The 18,147-nt window shown below is 46.0% G+C and overlaps 1 long non-coding RNA gene across 1 annotated transcript; it reads right to left on the reverse strand.

Moving 5' to 3' along the window:
* Positions 1–545: 545 nt before the first annotated feature.
* Positions 546–17,268, reverse strand: LOC142488693 (uncharacterized). Its single transcript, XR_012799586.1, has 3 exons — positions 17,088–17,268; positions 1,901–1,974; positions 546–1,060 (listed from the first exon to the last, which is right to left on the reverse strand). It is a non-coding gene; the product is annotated as an uncharacterized LOC142488693 (long non-coding RNA).
* Positions 17,269–18,147: the final 879 nt, after the last annotated feature.

Raw genomic sequence — 18,147 nt, forward strand, 5'->3', positions numbered from 1 at the left:
GGGAGACTGAAGGGAAGGGGCAGCGATAGAGACTGGTGGGAGGGGGAAAGAGAGACTGGGGGAGAGAGACGGGGGAAAGAGACTGAGGGAGAGAGAAAGACAGGCACTGGAGGAGGCGGGAAGAGTGACTGGAGGAGGTGGGGAGAGAGACTGGGAGAGGGAGGAGAGAAAGAAACTGGGGGAAGAGAAAAGAGAGAAACTGGAGGAGGGGGAAAGAGAGACTGGAGAGAGGGAGAGAGCCTGGGGTATAGGAGAGAGAGACTAATGGAAAGGGAAGAGAGACTGGGCAGAGGGGGAGATTGAGAGAGATAGAGACTGGGGAGGGGGAAGAGAGAGTGAGATTAAGATGAGAGGGAGAGAGACTAGGGAAGAGAGACTGAGTGAGAGAGAAACAGACACTGTTTCACTGTTCCTCCGCCTATGGGGAGGGGGAGATGAAGAGACTGGGATAGAGGAGAGTGAAAGAAATTGGAATGAAGGGCAGGGAGAGACTGCAGCGAGGGAGAGAGAAAGACTAGGGGGAGGGGGAGGGAAACCGTCACCTTAAATCTCACAGAAGATCCACCAAAGGAGTATTTAACTCCACTTCCAGCTCCTTCACCAGCTCGTGAAGTTGACCGCTCTATTGATCAGTATGTTCAGGCCATTATGCAATATCAGCATCAGTTACTACGTATGCATCGTTCAGCATATCGGCAGATGAATTTCCATTTGAGCAACTAAAAAAACAACTAGGTTCCCAGCACTCAAAGATCAGAACAAGAATGAATGTCACATGGGTATGCCAAAACCAATTTTTACTGTGTCCCTATTGGTGCTGTAAATGGCCTAACCTGGGCAACAAGCATCAGAGAGATTGTGAGCACATTTAATTGTGTCCCCTCCTGCAGCATCAATCAAATCATTGCCAGCATCTGTCTATTTGCTTCTCATGTTCAGTCTTCTTCCTGCTTAACCTCCTCCAGCTACTTCCCCAAGTTCACCTAGCGAACAAGTTAACCAAGCTCCACTAAAGCATGGGAGACCATGTATAAGGGGCCTAGTCAGCCTGTCCCTTCTGCTGCAAAAAAAGAGAAATAGGTCATTTCTTATTTATTTTGTTCCATGTTTTCTGCAAATGTTCATGTGATATGTTTTTTCTTATATGTTCCTTTTCTCCCACAGTGCTTGAACTGTGTGTGGGAATAAATGTTAACGTCACTATCTCTGTCTCTTTGTAATTATTCTAAAAACATATTTCTTCAAAATATATATCTTGGTCTGACACATAACTATATGAATGGAAAGTGCTATGTGCCATACCAAAATATTATATTAGACATGCCTTTGTCATTATAGGCAATACACAGACATGCGAAAACTCATGGTCTGACTGTGATTATGGGACAGTTTTGGTGTGACCTATTTATCATAACGTTATTTCCCAGCGCTAACATTAATAGTGTTTCATTGATTTGCAATGTTAGGCTAAAGTTCATTAGCATCTGGTTTGCATATGAGTAAGCCTAACATTCGTAGAAATTAATTGCTATGCTATTTTATAGGTTTTTGTTACGTTATTATCTTTCGTGTATAGGCTTTAGGATTTTCGTATTGATAATTTATGTTAATGTTACGATAATTAGCCTAACGGATCTCTGTGAATCTGGCCCTTAGTGAGGCGTGATCGTGCCTTTGAGTACTTGAGGATGACTAGCATGGTGGCATAGCAGACAGGGTAGATGAGAATTCGTATGGTATCTATACCTATAGAATTGGCAATATCTTGGGTATATTTTCAGTTCACATTAATCATCTTATTAAATGCTGATTGTGAGGCGGCTGGCTGTTGAGATGTGAACATATGTTCTGTATCTGCTCGGTATGATCTTGGCAGGAATGAATGTAGGTATTGCCTTACCAGCTACATCGCTTTACTTAATCCTAAAGTTGTCGTGAAAGTGTTCATCAATGATTTCACAGGTGACTGTGGTGCTGCAAAAAAACATAAAGGAAACAGAATTGCACCGAGGTAAATAGACTTCACACTTGGACATTGTGAAGTAGACTTCACACAGGAGTTGCTTGCTTCCCCTGCTGTCTTCTAATGTAATAAATAGACCTAGGTCTGTTACACTGATCCCCACCAACCTATGAAAAGTATTTGTCCTTGCAGCCTACCGTACTTAGTTCAACACAAAGTGCTGCTGTCAAGCAGGGGTGGCTTTCCTCTTTGAGGCCTGGGATGAGAAATAGCACGGTCCGGTTACTGATGGAAATCTTGATTTAGCTGCACATGCTCTGGATTTCCAGGGATTAATTGAGCTGCCACCCCCTCATCCACATGGTCCAAAGGATCATGTCTCCACTTTGGCCTTTCACTGAGTTCAGTGGGTTTTATAGATGAGTGGTTTCCCAGCATTAATTGAGTTCTTATGGTTCTGTGTTGCCAGAAAGGAGTAGCTGTACAGTATTTATTTTGGTCAGTCACTTCAGACTGCTGTATGGCTTTAATTAATTATACTGTACTACAGAAGTCTGCTCTGTTGACATTAAATTTGATATAGTACATCAGATAACTTCTGAACAATCTTAAGGGGGACTCTATATTTAGGCTGAAATTTGGGGCGCTGTCCTTTTCCTTTTTTTATGCATAGGCTCGTAGCCCTACTAGATCCCCTGTTTCAAATACATGGGCAGTGACCCTCAAGTCATAGATTTACTCTGTGGCCTTAAGCATTGAAAAAAGTATGTCCCTTGATGTGCAAGTCCTGTGTAAAAGATTTACTCTGTGGCCTTAAGCATTGAAAAAAGTATGTCCCTTGATGTGCAAGTCCTGTGTAAAAGATTTACTCTGTGGCCTTAAGCATTGAAAAAAGTTAATATGTTTGAATTTCAAAAGTGTTTTTTTTTTCCCCTCTTAACTCAGTGCTGTTAATTGACCAACTGGAACAAGCTGATTGATTGGGGAGGGGGAGGGTCATGTGACTGTATTATCCACAGCATATGGTACTTACCTTTGGTCACGGAACCGCTTGCCACGGCCGCCTTAGATAGACACTGATTATACTTCTCCGACAGGAGTGAGTGTGTGTCTATATTGGTATTAGCGTTGCCAATACATGCCGCCTTGAGAATCACTCTAATACGTCTTTACATTGATGTATTACAGTGGCTCTATCCAGTGCCCCACGTATGCCAATTCTCACACCATACCTCTCAGTATCTACTATACCTCCTGCACCTATCTCCTGAAGTGAGGGCTGCATAGGTCACTAACTCAGACCAGGCCAGCTAATCACTCTGGGGTTATACATATAGAATTGATACTCTGCCTTGACAGTGTGATTGAGAGGTTTTTTCATTAGCTACCACCATACTATTACCCATGGGGTTTTATCCTACAGGTTTGACTTACCGCATATTATGCCAAAGTGTGTTTACGCATACACTACATAAAGTTTATCAATAAAGCGCGTTGTACTACACGCCCTGATACATCTATATTAAGACATAACCTCTTCCGAGTGGGTTCACCATGGCTCCTTTCCTATATCTCTAGGTAGCTATATACATAGCACTAGATCCCGAATATCTATTAGGGATCTCCCTATTTTACTATCTACCCACCTAGCCATAGCTGGGTTACCAAAGATACAGTCACGTGCTGTTGAATCATACTATTTAATTTTATTTTAACCCCCTTTTTTTATTCATTGTTAACTAATAAAGTATTTTAACATTACAATCATACATCTAGTCGTGACAGAGTGCTTGAAGACTGGGTTCCTTTTCTCCTCTATACAATTATGTCCCCATCCAGTCAGCACCTCACCGTGGTTCATTTAATACTCAAGCTGTGCGGGTTTTTTCTTTACGTGTAGCTGTTAATTGACCAACTGGAACAAGCTGATTGATTGGGGAGGGGGAGTGTCATGTGACTGTTTTAGATGTATAAAACCAACACCTCTCCTGCAATTTGCAGGAACTGCAATTGGCATTAGACAGTGAGGCATTTAAAGTGAGCTTTTTAAGTGATAAATATAGTTAGACAATAGTTTGACTAGAGGTGACTGGAGACTGCATCTTTCTGCAAACTTTTTGACTCACGACAACAAACGGTAAGCTACTCAGATCACACTATGACCCCATTCTTGCTAACCTGCATAATTTAACCACCCACCCCTTTACAACTACTTTCACTGCAGCCTCTCCCAAAACTGACCGCACAAAACACTGAAACCCTGAACTGACTCTAGCATTGCAATGCACCAAAACATTTGACAAGGAACAGGCACACCACTGCTGTTTAGTCTGCACACCTCACTTTGTTCACAACAGCTCCTTGCAGCACTGCCTACATCTGGCAAAATGAACCTGCTCTGTATCTTAACATTTTTTTTTTCTCCTGGCCTCATGGAGATTTTACTCTCTCTATACACTACAAACTCCTCCATCCTGGCCCACACCCAACATCACCATACACCCTGGACTACTGAAAAGCCTTGCACTATCTACTGAATGTTGGTGGAGAACTCTCAAAACCAGCACACCAACCACTGCTCACTCTAATGGCAAACACCACAAATTTAAAACCTCCAAACAACTACCCAAATTCCTACTCGTACTGTTACTCTCCTTAGCAGGTGATATTGAACCTAACCCAGGTCCTCCCACTTCAGCTCTGTCCCATGCCTCTGAGAATTCCACCTTTAAATTCCAAAAAGGCCTATCTGTCACCCATATAAATATCCGGAGCCTGCTGCCCAAACTGGACGAACTAAGAGCATGGTGCCTTATGCATAAACCCAAAGCCATCATTCTTACAGAAATATGGCTATCCCTTAAAACCCCTGATGCAAATATCGCCATTCAGGGATACTCCATTTTTAGGAGAGATAGGTCAAAGAGAGGAGGAGGGGTGTTATTTTATATTGCAGACACATTACAATTTACACTGTTAAATTGCCCATCAAGCCCACCCTCCTTTGAAATTCTTGTTGGCAAAATCTGCCTCCCCTTTTCTAAGCCCATCTTGCTTGCTGGCATCTACCGCCCCCCTAAAGCCCCTCTACAATCCCTGACTGATATCACCCAATTTCTTGGCTCCATTTCCTCTCTGAATGAGAAGAGTGAGATGCTAGTTCTTGGGGATTTCAACTTCAATTGGCTTGACCCTAAAAACCACAAAATCCAGATACAACTCAAGTCACTTAACCTATCGCAACTCATTTCCCAACCCACACGGATAAACCTGAAATCGCACAACCATTCCTTGCTAGACTGGATTCTCTCCTCAAACCCCAGCAGAATCCAATCCTCTGGCATCCTTCCTGACATTTTCAGTGACCATGCAATAGTGTACTCTGTAAGGAAAATTAAACCGCCCCAATCAAGCCCTAAAGTTCTCCTCACTAGAACATTTAAAAACTTTAACCCACAACAGTTTCTGGATGACCTTACCAACTGCCCATGGCACAGAATCGATTTAATTCCCGACCCTGATTCTGCACTCGACTATTTCCAATCCGAGTTCTTAAAACTCTGTGATACCCATGCTCCTCTATGCAAAATAAGGGTACGAGGGGCCCACCTTCCATGGGTTACAACTGACCTTATTGCACTCTACCAGCTCAGGGATACCTTGTGGAAAAGCTACAAAGTAACTGGCACTACCAAGGATCTCCATCACTACAGATGCATGCGGAACATGTGCACAAGGCAAACAAGGCATGCAAAAGCACAATATTACTCTGACAATCTCCACCAAAATACAACAAACCCAGCTAACTTCTGGAAGGTTATCAACAATATATGCCAGCCTCCTAACTATCAACAACCAAGTAATATCACTAAGGGGGATATTACTCTGACAAACCCCAATGACATTGCAAATGGTGTGCCACTAACTTATTAGCAAAACGCAGCCCAAACCACAAACCTGAATCTCATCCTGGGAGTACCCCTATAGTCTACCCCCTCCCAACACTGCCCACAATTTTCAATTTGGCCTAGTATCTGAAGAGGAGATTATACAAGCGCTCCTCAAACTAAAACTAAGCAGCCAATGTGGACCTGACTTACTTCAATCTAGGTTCCTATGACTTGGTGCCCCAGCCATTGCCAAACCAATTGCGTCCATAGTCAACGCTATCCTGTCTGCAGGACATGTCCCTAAGACATGGAAAACTGCCAGAGTTGTCCCAATCTTCAAAAGTGGGGACAAAAACACTGTCTCAAACTACAGGCCAATCTCACTTCTCCCAATTCTATCCAAAGTCATGGAAAAATGTGTCCACTCCCAATTAAGCGATTTCTATACCAAGACAAATTTCCATAGCCAATTCCAATCTGGGTTTCGTCCCAAACACTCCACCGTAACTACCCTGCTAAAAGTTTGCAATGAAATCCAGTGTGGAATGGAACGGGGACAACTCACTGGTGCAGTATTCCTAGATTTTGCAAAGGCTTTTGACACAGTTGATCATGCTATCCTGCTTAACAAACTCCAGAGCTCTAGAATAGGGAAGCGTGCTTTAAACTGGTTTCAGTCCTACCTATCAGGTAGATCCCAACATGTGTTCATCTCAGGCTCTAACTCCAACCCCCTGGATATCACCTGTGGTGTCCCGCAAGGCTCTGTTCTGGGGCCCCTACTCTTCTCAGTGTTCATTAATGATCTTCCCACAGCTTGTAAGGAAGCCTCAATACACATGTATGCAGATGACACAATCCTATATGCACACAGCCATAGCCTCACTGACCTTCAACACATACTTCAGTCTGACTTTTTGAGACTCGTAAACTGAATTTCCCAAAACAAACTGTTTTTAAACACTGACAAGACTGTAACAATGGTGTTTGGGACCAAGACTAAATTTTTAAAGCTTCCAGTGACTGAGCTCCTGATAACAACCAACACCTGTCACTAGTTTTAAATACCTGGGCTTATGGTTTGACTCCCACTTAACATTCGGGATGCACATTGATACCCTGACAACCAAGACCTATGCCAAACTAGGGGTACTTTACAGAAACAAATCCTCCCTAAGTCTCCTGGTCAGAAAGCGTATCGCACAGCAGATGCTAATGCCAATTATTGACTATGGAGACATAGTATATGGCTCAGCACCTCAAACCCACTTTGGCAAACTTGACACCCTCTACAATTCAATTTGTCATTTTGTTCTCCAATGCAACTACAACACACATCACTGCGAAATGCTCAAAGAACTAGATTGGTCATCACTAGAGTCTAGGCGCAAAGTTCTCCTTTCCTGTCTTACCTTTAAATTCTTCATGGGCAAGCTACCCAGCTATCGGAACAAGCTCCTCACCCCTATCACACGCAGCACTTATCATCTGAGATCAGACTCCAAAAGACTGTTCATGGTCCCAAGGCTCAACAAAGTATCCGGACGTTCCTCCTTCTCTTATCGTGCACCCCAAAACTGGAACAACCTACCAGAGACTCTCACATCCACCACCAGTTTAAGTTCTTTCAAATCTAAGGCTATCTCACACTTTAATCTGGTCTGTAACTGTTTCATACGCCCATAATATATATTTTCTTTAACTATGCATGCAATGTCTTGTATATAATGTATACCCTGTTCATTTATGTAACTGTATTTGTAACCATGTATTAATTGTTTTACTCTGTGCCCAGGACATCCTTGAAAACGAGAGGTAACTCTCAATGTATTACTTCCTGGTAAAATATTTTATAAATAAATAAATAGTAATCCTTTTGCTCCCAAGTAGCTTTAGCTTTGTGGTTTTTCACTGTCTCTATGATGAGCTCAAATACACTGCCAACCGGGTTACATAGTATACTGGATCTGAGTACACCTTTCCAGAGTCAGTTCCACATATGTAATCAGCTGGCAAACAGATCTCCCTCCCATATAACACCATAAAAGGGGAGAACCCGGTGGATTACTGAACATTGCTTCTATATGCCATCATTACATAAGGGAGCATAGAATCCCAATCGGCTTGATTTTCTTGTACAAACTAGGCCAACATGATCAGAATGGTGCGATTTAATCACTCAACAAGCCCATCCGACTGCGGGTGGTAAGGGATATTTCGAGTTTTGTGAATCCCAAGAACTTGGAACATACCCTGAAATACTTAGAACTCAAAGTTTCTTCCCTGATCAGAGTCACCCCATGATGACATACAAACCCCTCCACAAAAGCCTTGGCTTCTGTTGGAGCCTCTTGAACTGGCAGAGGATATGACTCCACTAAATGGCCATACTTGGTCCCATTTGAGGTGGTGGGTAGGGATCCCAAAATATCTAGGGCTACTCTTTGCAAAAGATGATTTAACTGAGTGGACACCATGTGGGCCCATGGTGTATTAATCTTTTTCAGGCACAACATACCCCACATGTAAGAAAGAAACACAGGGTGCACCAAAGGTGAAGATAAAATATATTGTACAGCACAAATAAAGCAAGTGAGAACTTACATATAATAATAATAATTGTTTGTTTTTATATAGCGCTGCTAGTTTTACGTAGCAATTTACAGAGACATTTTGCAGACACAGTCCCTGCCCCGTAGAGCTTACAATCTATGTTTTTGGTGCCTGAGGCACGGGGAGATAAAGTGACTTGTCCAAGGTTACTAGGAGCCAACACCAGGAATTGAAACAGGTTACCCTGCTTCAAACTCAGTGCCAGTCAGTGTTTTTACTCAATGAGCAGTTCCTTGTCAGTAGTTCAGTGGGTTCATAAAACAATATGTCCGTGCTGTCTTGTTGGTGATTAGGGAGATTAGGGAGACAGTGCAGTACTCGAGACATTAGATCCTGCATGCTGGGATCAGCTGGTGCCTCTCCTCTGACCTGCCTCTTTTTGCGTAGCCTGTATGCTGCAGTCTGACGCGTCACCTTCGCTCCTTAATTTTACAGTGTCTTCCTCGACACAAACAGCAGTTACACATGATGACTCTGTTGATGCTCTACACAACGCCTTTCACATACTAATGTGCTTCGTCAGGCAGTCGTTTGCTGCATCCATATCAGATTAAATATACTGTTTGTTACAGCATGTCAAGGTCTCCTAGACATCCTGCTCCTAGCCATAGTTCCTTTCCTTGTCCACCGTGTGTGCTGCTGCTTTCTGTCTGCTCTGGGGTTTGTCTGTCTGTCAATCTCCTCTTGTTGCTCCTGTTCTCTGTCCTTATAGTTCCTGCTTCCTGTTTCGGCCTTTGCCTTTGTTTTGTGTCAGACTCCTATGCCCATGCTTCTGTCTCTGATCCTGATCTGTTCCTGTACCAGTCATGTTCTGTTTTTGAGTTCTGTTCATAGTAAAGGCCCTTGCTGGTAATCTGGCTTGTCCCTATTTGTTCCCTGCACCCTGTTCCCAGACCTATCCCTGTTCCCATGCCCGGTTCCTGCTCCCCTGTTCTGCTCTTGCCTTCCTGTTGCCGAACCTCTGCGTGTTGCCCATGACGATCCTGCTTGCTGCCTGCCACTGACCCTTGCTTGCCCACGACGATCTGACATGCTGCTTGCCACCGACCTCAGCCCGGGACCCCAGCAATCTTTGCCTGCTCCTGCTGTTCCGGCCACCGAGGTCCTACCCGCTACAGGAGTTTCCCTTGTGATACAGCAGAATTCAATTTGGCTTGATTGATTAGTGTGCTTCAGTTTGAAAGCATTAATCATGACCATGGGTGCCCTACATATGCAGTAATCACTTTCATGCCACCTTCCCTGCATATTACATGGCCCACAGATTTCAACTGTTATCCAAAAAATGGCTTTGGGAAATCTTCACTTTCAAGTTAGGCCCACTTAGCTTTGCTTGCACTGTTGCAGTTTCATTAAGTTTTCTTTGATAGTTTGACCAGTTACTATGATATATAGGTATACCAGACAGGAGATGGCTTGCAGATCTGCTAATACTGTACAATGTCCATCAGCCTCTGGAAAGTGATTGGTGCCTTACACAAATCGAATGGCATCACATTAAACTCAAACAGTCCATGCTTGGTAGCAAACCCAATTTTAGCTCTGTCACTTGGGCACACTTCTTCATGCCAGTATCCACTTGCTAGATCTAGAGTTGAAAACCAGTAAGCCTTTGCCAGTAGGTCTAAGGTGTCATCAATCCGTGGGAGGCGGCAAGCATCCTTTACTGTCAAATCATTCAATCACTGATAATCTACACACAGATGAATGCCGCCATCTTTTTTAACTAGGATTACAGGAACTAGGGAGTCACCACCTATCTCTTGATTCTTGGAGTTGTTCATCAAACTCCTGTTGGAGATTAAGTGGCACCTACCTGGGATGTAGGTTTACTGGCCTTGGGCTGCCTGTATCAATCTTGTGCCGCATTAAACCTGTGCACCCTAGATCAGCGGTGCGCAAACTGTGGGGCGCGACCCCCAGGGGGGGCGCGAGACTGCCGACGGGGGGCGCGGGGTTTACAGACGCCCCGCGCGCTTCCCGAAGGCACTTAAATTAAGTGCCGGGGGAGCTCCAGGGCCTCTGTAAACCATACTTACCCGTGGCTCCGGCGGCTTCCTCCCGGCGTCGCCATGGCAACGCGGCGTCAAAATGACGCTGCGAGGTCATGTGACGTCACGTTGCTATGGCAACGTGACGTCATTACGCCGGAGCGAGGGTAAGTTGGGGTTGGGGGGGGCGCGGGAGTGAGGGGACAGACAAATGTCTTAATGGAGTAGGAATAAGTATTCAGCACTGGTGATCATGATCTAGGGCAGGGGGGCGCAAACCTTTTTCCCTGCGCCCCCCTGCCCTAGATCATGATCACCAGTGCTGAATACTTATTCCTACTCCATTAAGACATTTGTTATGGCCTTCACCCGAGTTAATTCCAAACGTCTCTGCTCTAGTTTCAGTTCTTCTACCAAACCCTTAGTGGTCCAAGGGATCCTTCTTTTGGCAAACCCTCGTGGTTCTCTCATCAAACTTTGGGTGCTTCTCACCCCCACCGTCTGGGCAAGAGTTTTCTCTTCCATCTCCACTGACTTCAACGTGAAACAATCCAATCACCATACCAGAATATATCTGTGAGGATTCAGGGATCGCGGCGCCCGCGGCCCGCCCCCCCCTCATCTTCTTTACCTTCTGCTGCTGAGGTGCATGCCCCTCAATGGCACCACTTACCTCCTGCTGCTCTGGGGGTTCGCCGCCATCCACGGCGGTCTCTCGCACATGCTAGCTCTTCCCTCTCCCATGCGGCTGCCGTGTGTCCCGGCCGCGCGTGAGAACAGCGCGCGCCGGGTGAAGATAATTTATTCACTGCTCTAGCAGTGAAACCACGCCCCCAGCAGACGAACAGGACCCCCTGCCAAAATAAGAGTTCTCACCTGCCTGCCAATCAAGTGGACCTATCCAAGATAGCTCCACGCACTCCTCCAGGCCTGCCCCCACTTCTGATTGGTCAGCCACACTTTATATTGCCTGTCCTCCCACTCACTCATTGCTCGACATAGTTTCCACTTGGATACTACTCTAGCATTCTCACCCTTATTTCTCTCAGGTTACGACTTGGCTTGGCGGATGTCTATCTCTGGCTCTCGACCCCTGCCTGGACAAACGACCTTCCGGAATTCTCCAATCCTTGACCTTAGCTAAACGTCAATGACGACGGCACTTCTTTACCGGTACCGGCAAGTATTGCTAGCTAACACCACCTGGCCTGGCAACGCCTAAAACACCACACTCCGGACACGCACCTTTTGCTGCGGGTGCGTGCCCATATATGTTCCTCACCTCAGTAGAAGGGACGGGTCTGGTCTGCGGGCAGCACCGGTGTAACTTTATGTCAAGCCCACAAGACGCAGACCAGACAGATGTGGACTCTATGATGACGGCCATGTACCAACAAATCCAGGCCTTAACGGATCAAGTGGCTCTCCTCTCCCAACAGGTACAGGACCTTTCTCTACAGGCACCACCTGCGGCTGCACCGCCGGCGCAGTCAGGTTCTACATCCACTTCATCCTCAGGTCCGAAGATTCCAGCTTCGAAACCCTATGCAGGGGATCCACACGCTTGTCGTGGCTTTCTCAACCAATGTGAGATCCAGTTCGAGATGGCTCCGCAGCTGTATTCTACTGGTCGGAAAAAGGTAGCTTATGTGTACAGTCTGCTCACTGACATGGGCCTCCCTGATCTGGGAACTGCGCCCCGATATTACTCGAGATTACGCAGCCTTCAGACGAGACTTTCGATACCCCCGCACAACAAGAGACTGTTTCTGATTCCCTGCTGCAGCTTACACAGGGACGTCAGCCTGTGGCCCAATACGCCTTGGAATTCAGGACCATAGCAGCTGAGACTCGTTGGGGCCAGGAGGCCTTAGTCTCCGTCTTCGGGAAAGGCCTATCAGACTCCCTGAAGGATGAACTTGCTTCTCAACCCAGACCAGGACTTCTGGAGGACCTCATCACCCTGGCCATTCGTATGGACCAGCGTCTCCAGGTACGCCGCGCTCAGCGTCAGCAACCCCAGTCTACATCTTTCCGTGCTCCTTTCTCCAGGTTCTCTACTACCTCAAGACCCGTCTTCTCCCCGCTGCCTGCGCTGGAAGCCCCAGAGCCGATGCAACTCGGAGTCCAGCACCCTCGGGCACCCTTACGACAATTTCGCTCAACCGGAGAGTCGTGCCATCATTGCGGATCTTCTGAGCAGCGTACCCATGACTGTCCACCATCTCCGGGAAACGACCAAACCCAGTGAGTACGAAGGGGCTCTCCCTGGGTGCTAAATCTCATTGTCCCCGATCCAGAAGGGAACTCCCTAAAAAATTGACCATTCCAGTCTCCCTTTCTGGCCCTACCATCCGCACCTCCACAGCAGCATTTATCGATTCCGGCGCAGGAGGGAACTTCATGGATCAGACCTTCTCTGAACAAAATCAGATCCCACTCTCTAAGAAGAAGTCCCCCTGTTGCCTTGGTCGGGATTGATAATCGGCCACTCACTCCGGCATATATCTCCTTGGAGACTGGACCAATCACCCTTTCTTTTCACTCTCACAAAGAGACCCTGGGCTTTGACGTGATTCATGCCCCGGGTACACCGGTCACGCTTGGCCTGCTCTGGTGGCAGAAGCACAATCCGCGCATCAATTGGGTATCCCCTAATCCCATTGTCTGGAGGTCAAGGTCAGAGGAATCTTCTTCGTCTACGGAACATCCGTTCCACCTACTAGCTAACACATCCAATCCTAAGAGGGAGTTACCTTCCCCTTACGCAGAATTTTTGGACGTTTTAAGCAAGACGCAATCTGAGCTCTTACCCCCTCATCGTTCCCACGATTGTCCGATTGACCTGGTACCTGGATACACCTTGCCAAAGTCCAAATCTTATCCCCTTTCGTTGCCCGAGACAGAAACCATGGATGTATATATTCATGAGAACTTAAAGCGGGGCTTTATACGTCCTTCCAACTCTTCCGCTGGGGCTGGATTCTTCTTCGTCAAGAAGAAAGATGGTACTCTCAGACCGTGTATTGATTACCGGGGCGTGAACCATATTACGGTGAAAAATCGTTATCCACTCCCACTCATCTCCGATTTCTACGACAGACTTCAGGGGGCTAATCTCTTTACCAAACTTGACCTCCGTGGGGCATACAATCTCATCCGTATCCGAGAGGGCGATGAATGGAAAACTGCCTTCAACACCCGTAGTGGGCTCTATGAATACCTAGTGATGCCCTTCGGTTTGTGCAACGCACCTGCAGTTTTTCAGGACTTTATCAATGACATCTTTCGGGATGTCCTTAATCGCTTTGTAATTGTCTACCTGGATGACATCCATATTTTTTCCCGAAACTTACAGGACCATATCATCCACACGAAGTTTGTGCTTTCGCGTCTCCGAGAGAACCGGTTGTTTGCCAAGATGGAGAAATGCCTTTTCACCAGTCTACCACTTCCTTTCTTGGGTACATTATCTCCAACAGAGGCTTGGCCATGGACCCAGAAAAAATGAAAGCCGTAATGGATTGGCCACAACCCAATTCCCTCAAATCTATTCAGCGATTTGTAGGATTTTCCAACTACTACCGGAAATTTATTCGCAACTTTTCCACCATCATCGCTCCTATCACGGCACTGACACAAAAAGGTGCAGATCCTGCATCTTAGTCACCCGAGGCAGCCACGGCTTTCAAAGCATTGAAACAAGCCTTTGTCTCTGCTCCCATCCTTCGACATCCGAACACTAATTTTCCATTCACCCTAGAGGTTGATGCTTCTGACTGTGGGGCTGGTGCGGTTCTGTCTCAGAAATTTTCTCCCCAGGACAAACTTCACCCTTGCAGGTTTTTCTCTAAAAAGTTTCTCCAGCGGAGAGAAATTATGACGTGGGCAATAGGGAGCTTTTGGCTGTCAAGCTGGCTCTTCAAGAATGGAGGCACCTTCTGGAGGGGTCAAAAGAGCCATTCACGATTCTCACAGATCATAAAAACCTGTTGTACATCGAGAATGCCCGCCGCTTAGGTCCTCGCCAAGCCCGCTGGTCGTTATTCTTCTCCAGGTTTAATTTTATTCTGTCATATATTCCCGGTACAAAAAACGTCAAGGCGGATGCTCTCTCTAGACAATACTCTTCTGAAGAGAGACCGGAAAAGACCACTGAGTCCATCCTTCCTAAACAAAGGATCCTAGCAGTTGCGGCGTTCAAGAATCTTGAGAAGATCATCAAATCACAAAAACATCTTCCGACTGGTCTTGAGGTTCCGAAAGACACCTTGTACGTAGAGCCCAAGTTCGTTCCTGAGATACTTGACTGGGGACATGCTGCCCGCTCGGCAGGACATCCAGGATTCAAGAAGACTTTGGATCTCATCCGTCGCACCTTCTGGTGGCCCAATATGGCCAAAACCATTCTCGAATTTACACGGTCCTGTCCGGTATGTGCACGTAACAAAATTCCTCGTCAGAAACCTCAGGGCCTTCTCTTACCTTTACCTATTCCGGAGCGTTCCTGGTCACACATATCGATGGACTTTATTGTGGAGTTGCCTAGGTCAAATGGTATGAACACCATTCTTGTAGTAGTGGACCGGTTTTCCAAGATGGCACATTTTATCCCTCTCAAAGGATTACCCTCCTCACCCGCCCTAGCTGATATTTTCTCCAAAGAGATTTTCCGGATCCATGGGATTCCTACATCCATCGTATCTGATCGGGGCTCTTAATTCGTCTCCAGATTCTGGAGGAATTTCACCAAGAGACTGGGCATCTCATCTTCCTTTTCTTCTGGATATCACCCTCAATCTAACGGACAGACCAAGAGGGTTAATCAATCCCTCGAGAAATACTTAAGGTGCTTCGTCTCTAACTCTCAGGATGACTGGGCAGAATTACTTATCTGGGCTGAGTATGCCTTTAATTCCTCCAGGAACGAGTCTACCTGTGAGACTCCCTTCTTTATCAACTACGGATTCCATCCGGCTCGCCTACCTATTTCTAAAATCTCCTCTGGAGTACCAGCCATGGATGAGCACATCCTCTCCTACAGGACTCTTGGTCCAGAATTCAATCTGCACTGCAAAAAGCCTCCTTGACATCTAAAACCCAGGCTGATCGTCACCGCCGACCGGCACCCAACTACAAACCCGGGGACAAGGTTTGGCTATCTTCCAAGAACATCCATCTCAAGACTCCTTTCCCCAAATTGGCACCTAGGTTTCTGGGTCCTTTTTCCATCGTGGAACAGGTAAACCCGGTTTCCTTCCGACTTCAACTACCTCAAAGCATGAAAATCCCGAATGTCTTTCACACCTCGCTTCTCAAGCCCTTCATCTCCAGTAGCCTCTTTTCGGACCACACGGGAGCAGACCCTGTGATTGTACAGGGTAATGAAGAGTACCAGGTCCAGGCTTTACTGGATTCCCGTCTTTCGAAAGGTAAGGTCCACTTCTTGGTCCATTGGAAGGGTTTTGGACCCGAAGAGAGGTCGTGGGTACCCCTTAAAAACATTCATGCCCCCGGACTCCTCAAACGCTTCCGAAAGAAGTTTCCATCCAAACCATGGAAGGATCGTCCTGAGGCCGACCCTGAGGATTCAGGGATCGCGGCGCCCGCGGCCCGGCCCCCCTCATCTTCTTTACCTCCCGCTGCTGAGGTGCGTGCCCCTCGCTGGCACCACTTACCTCCTGCTGCTCTGGGGGTTCCCCGCCATCCCCGGCGGTCTCTCGCTCCTGCTAGCTCTTCCCTCTCCCATGCGGCTGCCGTGTGTCCCGGCCGCGCGTGTGAACAGCGCGCGCTGGGTGAAGATAATTTATTCACTGCTCTAGCAGTGATACCACGCCCCCAGCAGACGAACAAGACCCCGTGCCAAAATAAGAGTTCTCACCTGCCTGCCAAATCAAGTGGACCTATCCAAGATAGCTCCACACACTCCTCCAGGCCTGCCTCCACTTCCGATTGGTCAACCACACTTTATATTGCCTGTCCTCCCACTCACTCATTGCTCGACATAGTTTCCACTTGGATACTACTCTGGCATTCTCTCCCTTATTTCTCTCAGGTTAAGACTTGGCTTGGCGGACGTCTATCTCTGACTCTCGACCCCTGCCTGGACAAACGACCTTCCGGAATTCTCCAATCCCTGACCTTGGCTAAACGTCAACGACAACGGCACTTCTTTACCGGTACCGGCAAGTATTGCTAGCTAACACCACCTGGCCTGGCAACGCCTAAAACACCACACTCCGGAAACGCTCCTTTTGCTGCGGGTGCATGCCCATATACGTTCATCAGCTCAGTAGAAGGTACGGGTCCGGTCTGTGGGCAGCACTGGCGTAACAATATCACATGGGATAGCCACTCATACAGGGATCAAGCTTTGTTGATATCTTTCCAAAGATTATCCAACAAGCAAATCCATCTGACTTACAAATGCACGCTCCAATAGTTCATCCTCCTCTTGTTTAAGCCAGTTCTTTACTCTGAGCTAATGACTGTCTAGAGACTGCCAGGTAACAAAGTGTTCAATAGATTATAACGTTGCTTTCATGTGGGAGTAATAAATTAGGATAGCATATTTCAGAGGGCACATGCAATCAACTGGGCACTATGAGGAAGGTAAGCTACAGTATTTACCTGCTATGAGGAACCCAGGTTCGTGGGTGATTGTGAAGATCCTTTTCCTATTCAATCTGAAGTGTGGCCATTCCGATTTCACCGTAGTCTCACAGTGTTACAGTCTTGCTATTGCAGTATATCTGCTGCTTAGATCCCAGTGTCGTGTCTCCGAACAAGTGATAGAGTAAGCAGAGAGTCGAAGGCGTAAGGAGTCACAGCTGGCAACAAATATTGCACTAACGCAATAGTTTGAAAAAAATATAAAAAGAGCTTTATTTAGGATATGATTAGAATACAAAAAGACAAAAACATCCGCCCATGTGTTCTTACACTTCCTGCTAGAACTACTTCACTTTGGGTGGGTACAACCTTGAGGGCACATAAGACTTATGTATCTTGGGAAGATGGTACATGATTGGTATAGATGGATGCTATATGGGCAGAAATGATGACACACTTTTACTCAAAATTCCTAATTCCCACGCTTTGACAACTAACTGTTTACATGTAATAATTTGGGGTGTAATAAAATTCTGGTGTAGGATACCTTTAAGTATACAATAGGCCTCTGTGTCAGATAGTAACGTCACACCTCAGCAACCTAATCCACTCTGCCCTGAAGCAAGACTGCTGCACCTTTATCTGCTGAGTGCACTATAAATTGACTATTCTTGCTGAGTTCTGTGAGCTCATTTTTCATATGTATTATATTCTGTAATTCCTTTGAGTCATCATTATTAGCCATCTCTATAAACCTTTTAATATCATCTTCAACAGTCTTGCCAAATAAATCTAAATGATAGCCTCTTAAGGACTGAGGGTAAAAGAAAGAGCGTGGTTTACATTTGGAATGTCCAATCCCCATTCATTAATCTCCAATAAACAGACAAGATCCAAAATAGCTGCCCATTTAGCAGTGGTATTTAACCTAAAATCTATCAGTCCTTCAGGAAATGTTTAATCATCCTTATGATACTCATTGTTAATAAAGTGTTTTATAAAGTCTATATACTATACATCTAAATTATTTGGCATATATGAAGGTGAGAAGAAGAGTCCTTTCTTTACAAAATAAAGA

This window comes from Ascaphus truei, chromosome 2, assembly GCF_040206685.1.
Source record: "Ascaphus truei isolate aAscTru1 chromosome 2, aAscTru1.hap1, whole genome shotgun sequence".
In the NCBI taxonomy this organism is placed as follows: domain Eukaryota; kingdom Metazoa; phylum Chordata; class Amphibia; order Anura; family Ascaphidae; genus Ascaphus; species Ascaphus truei.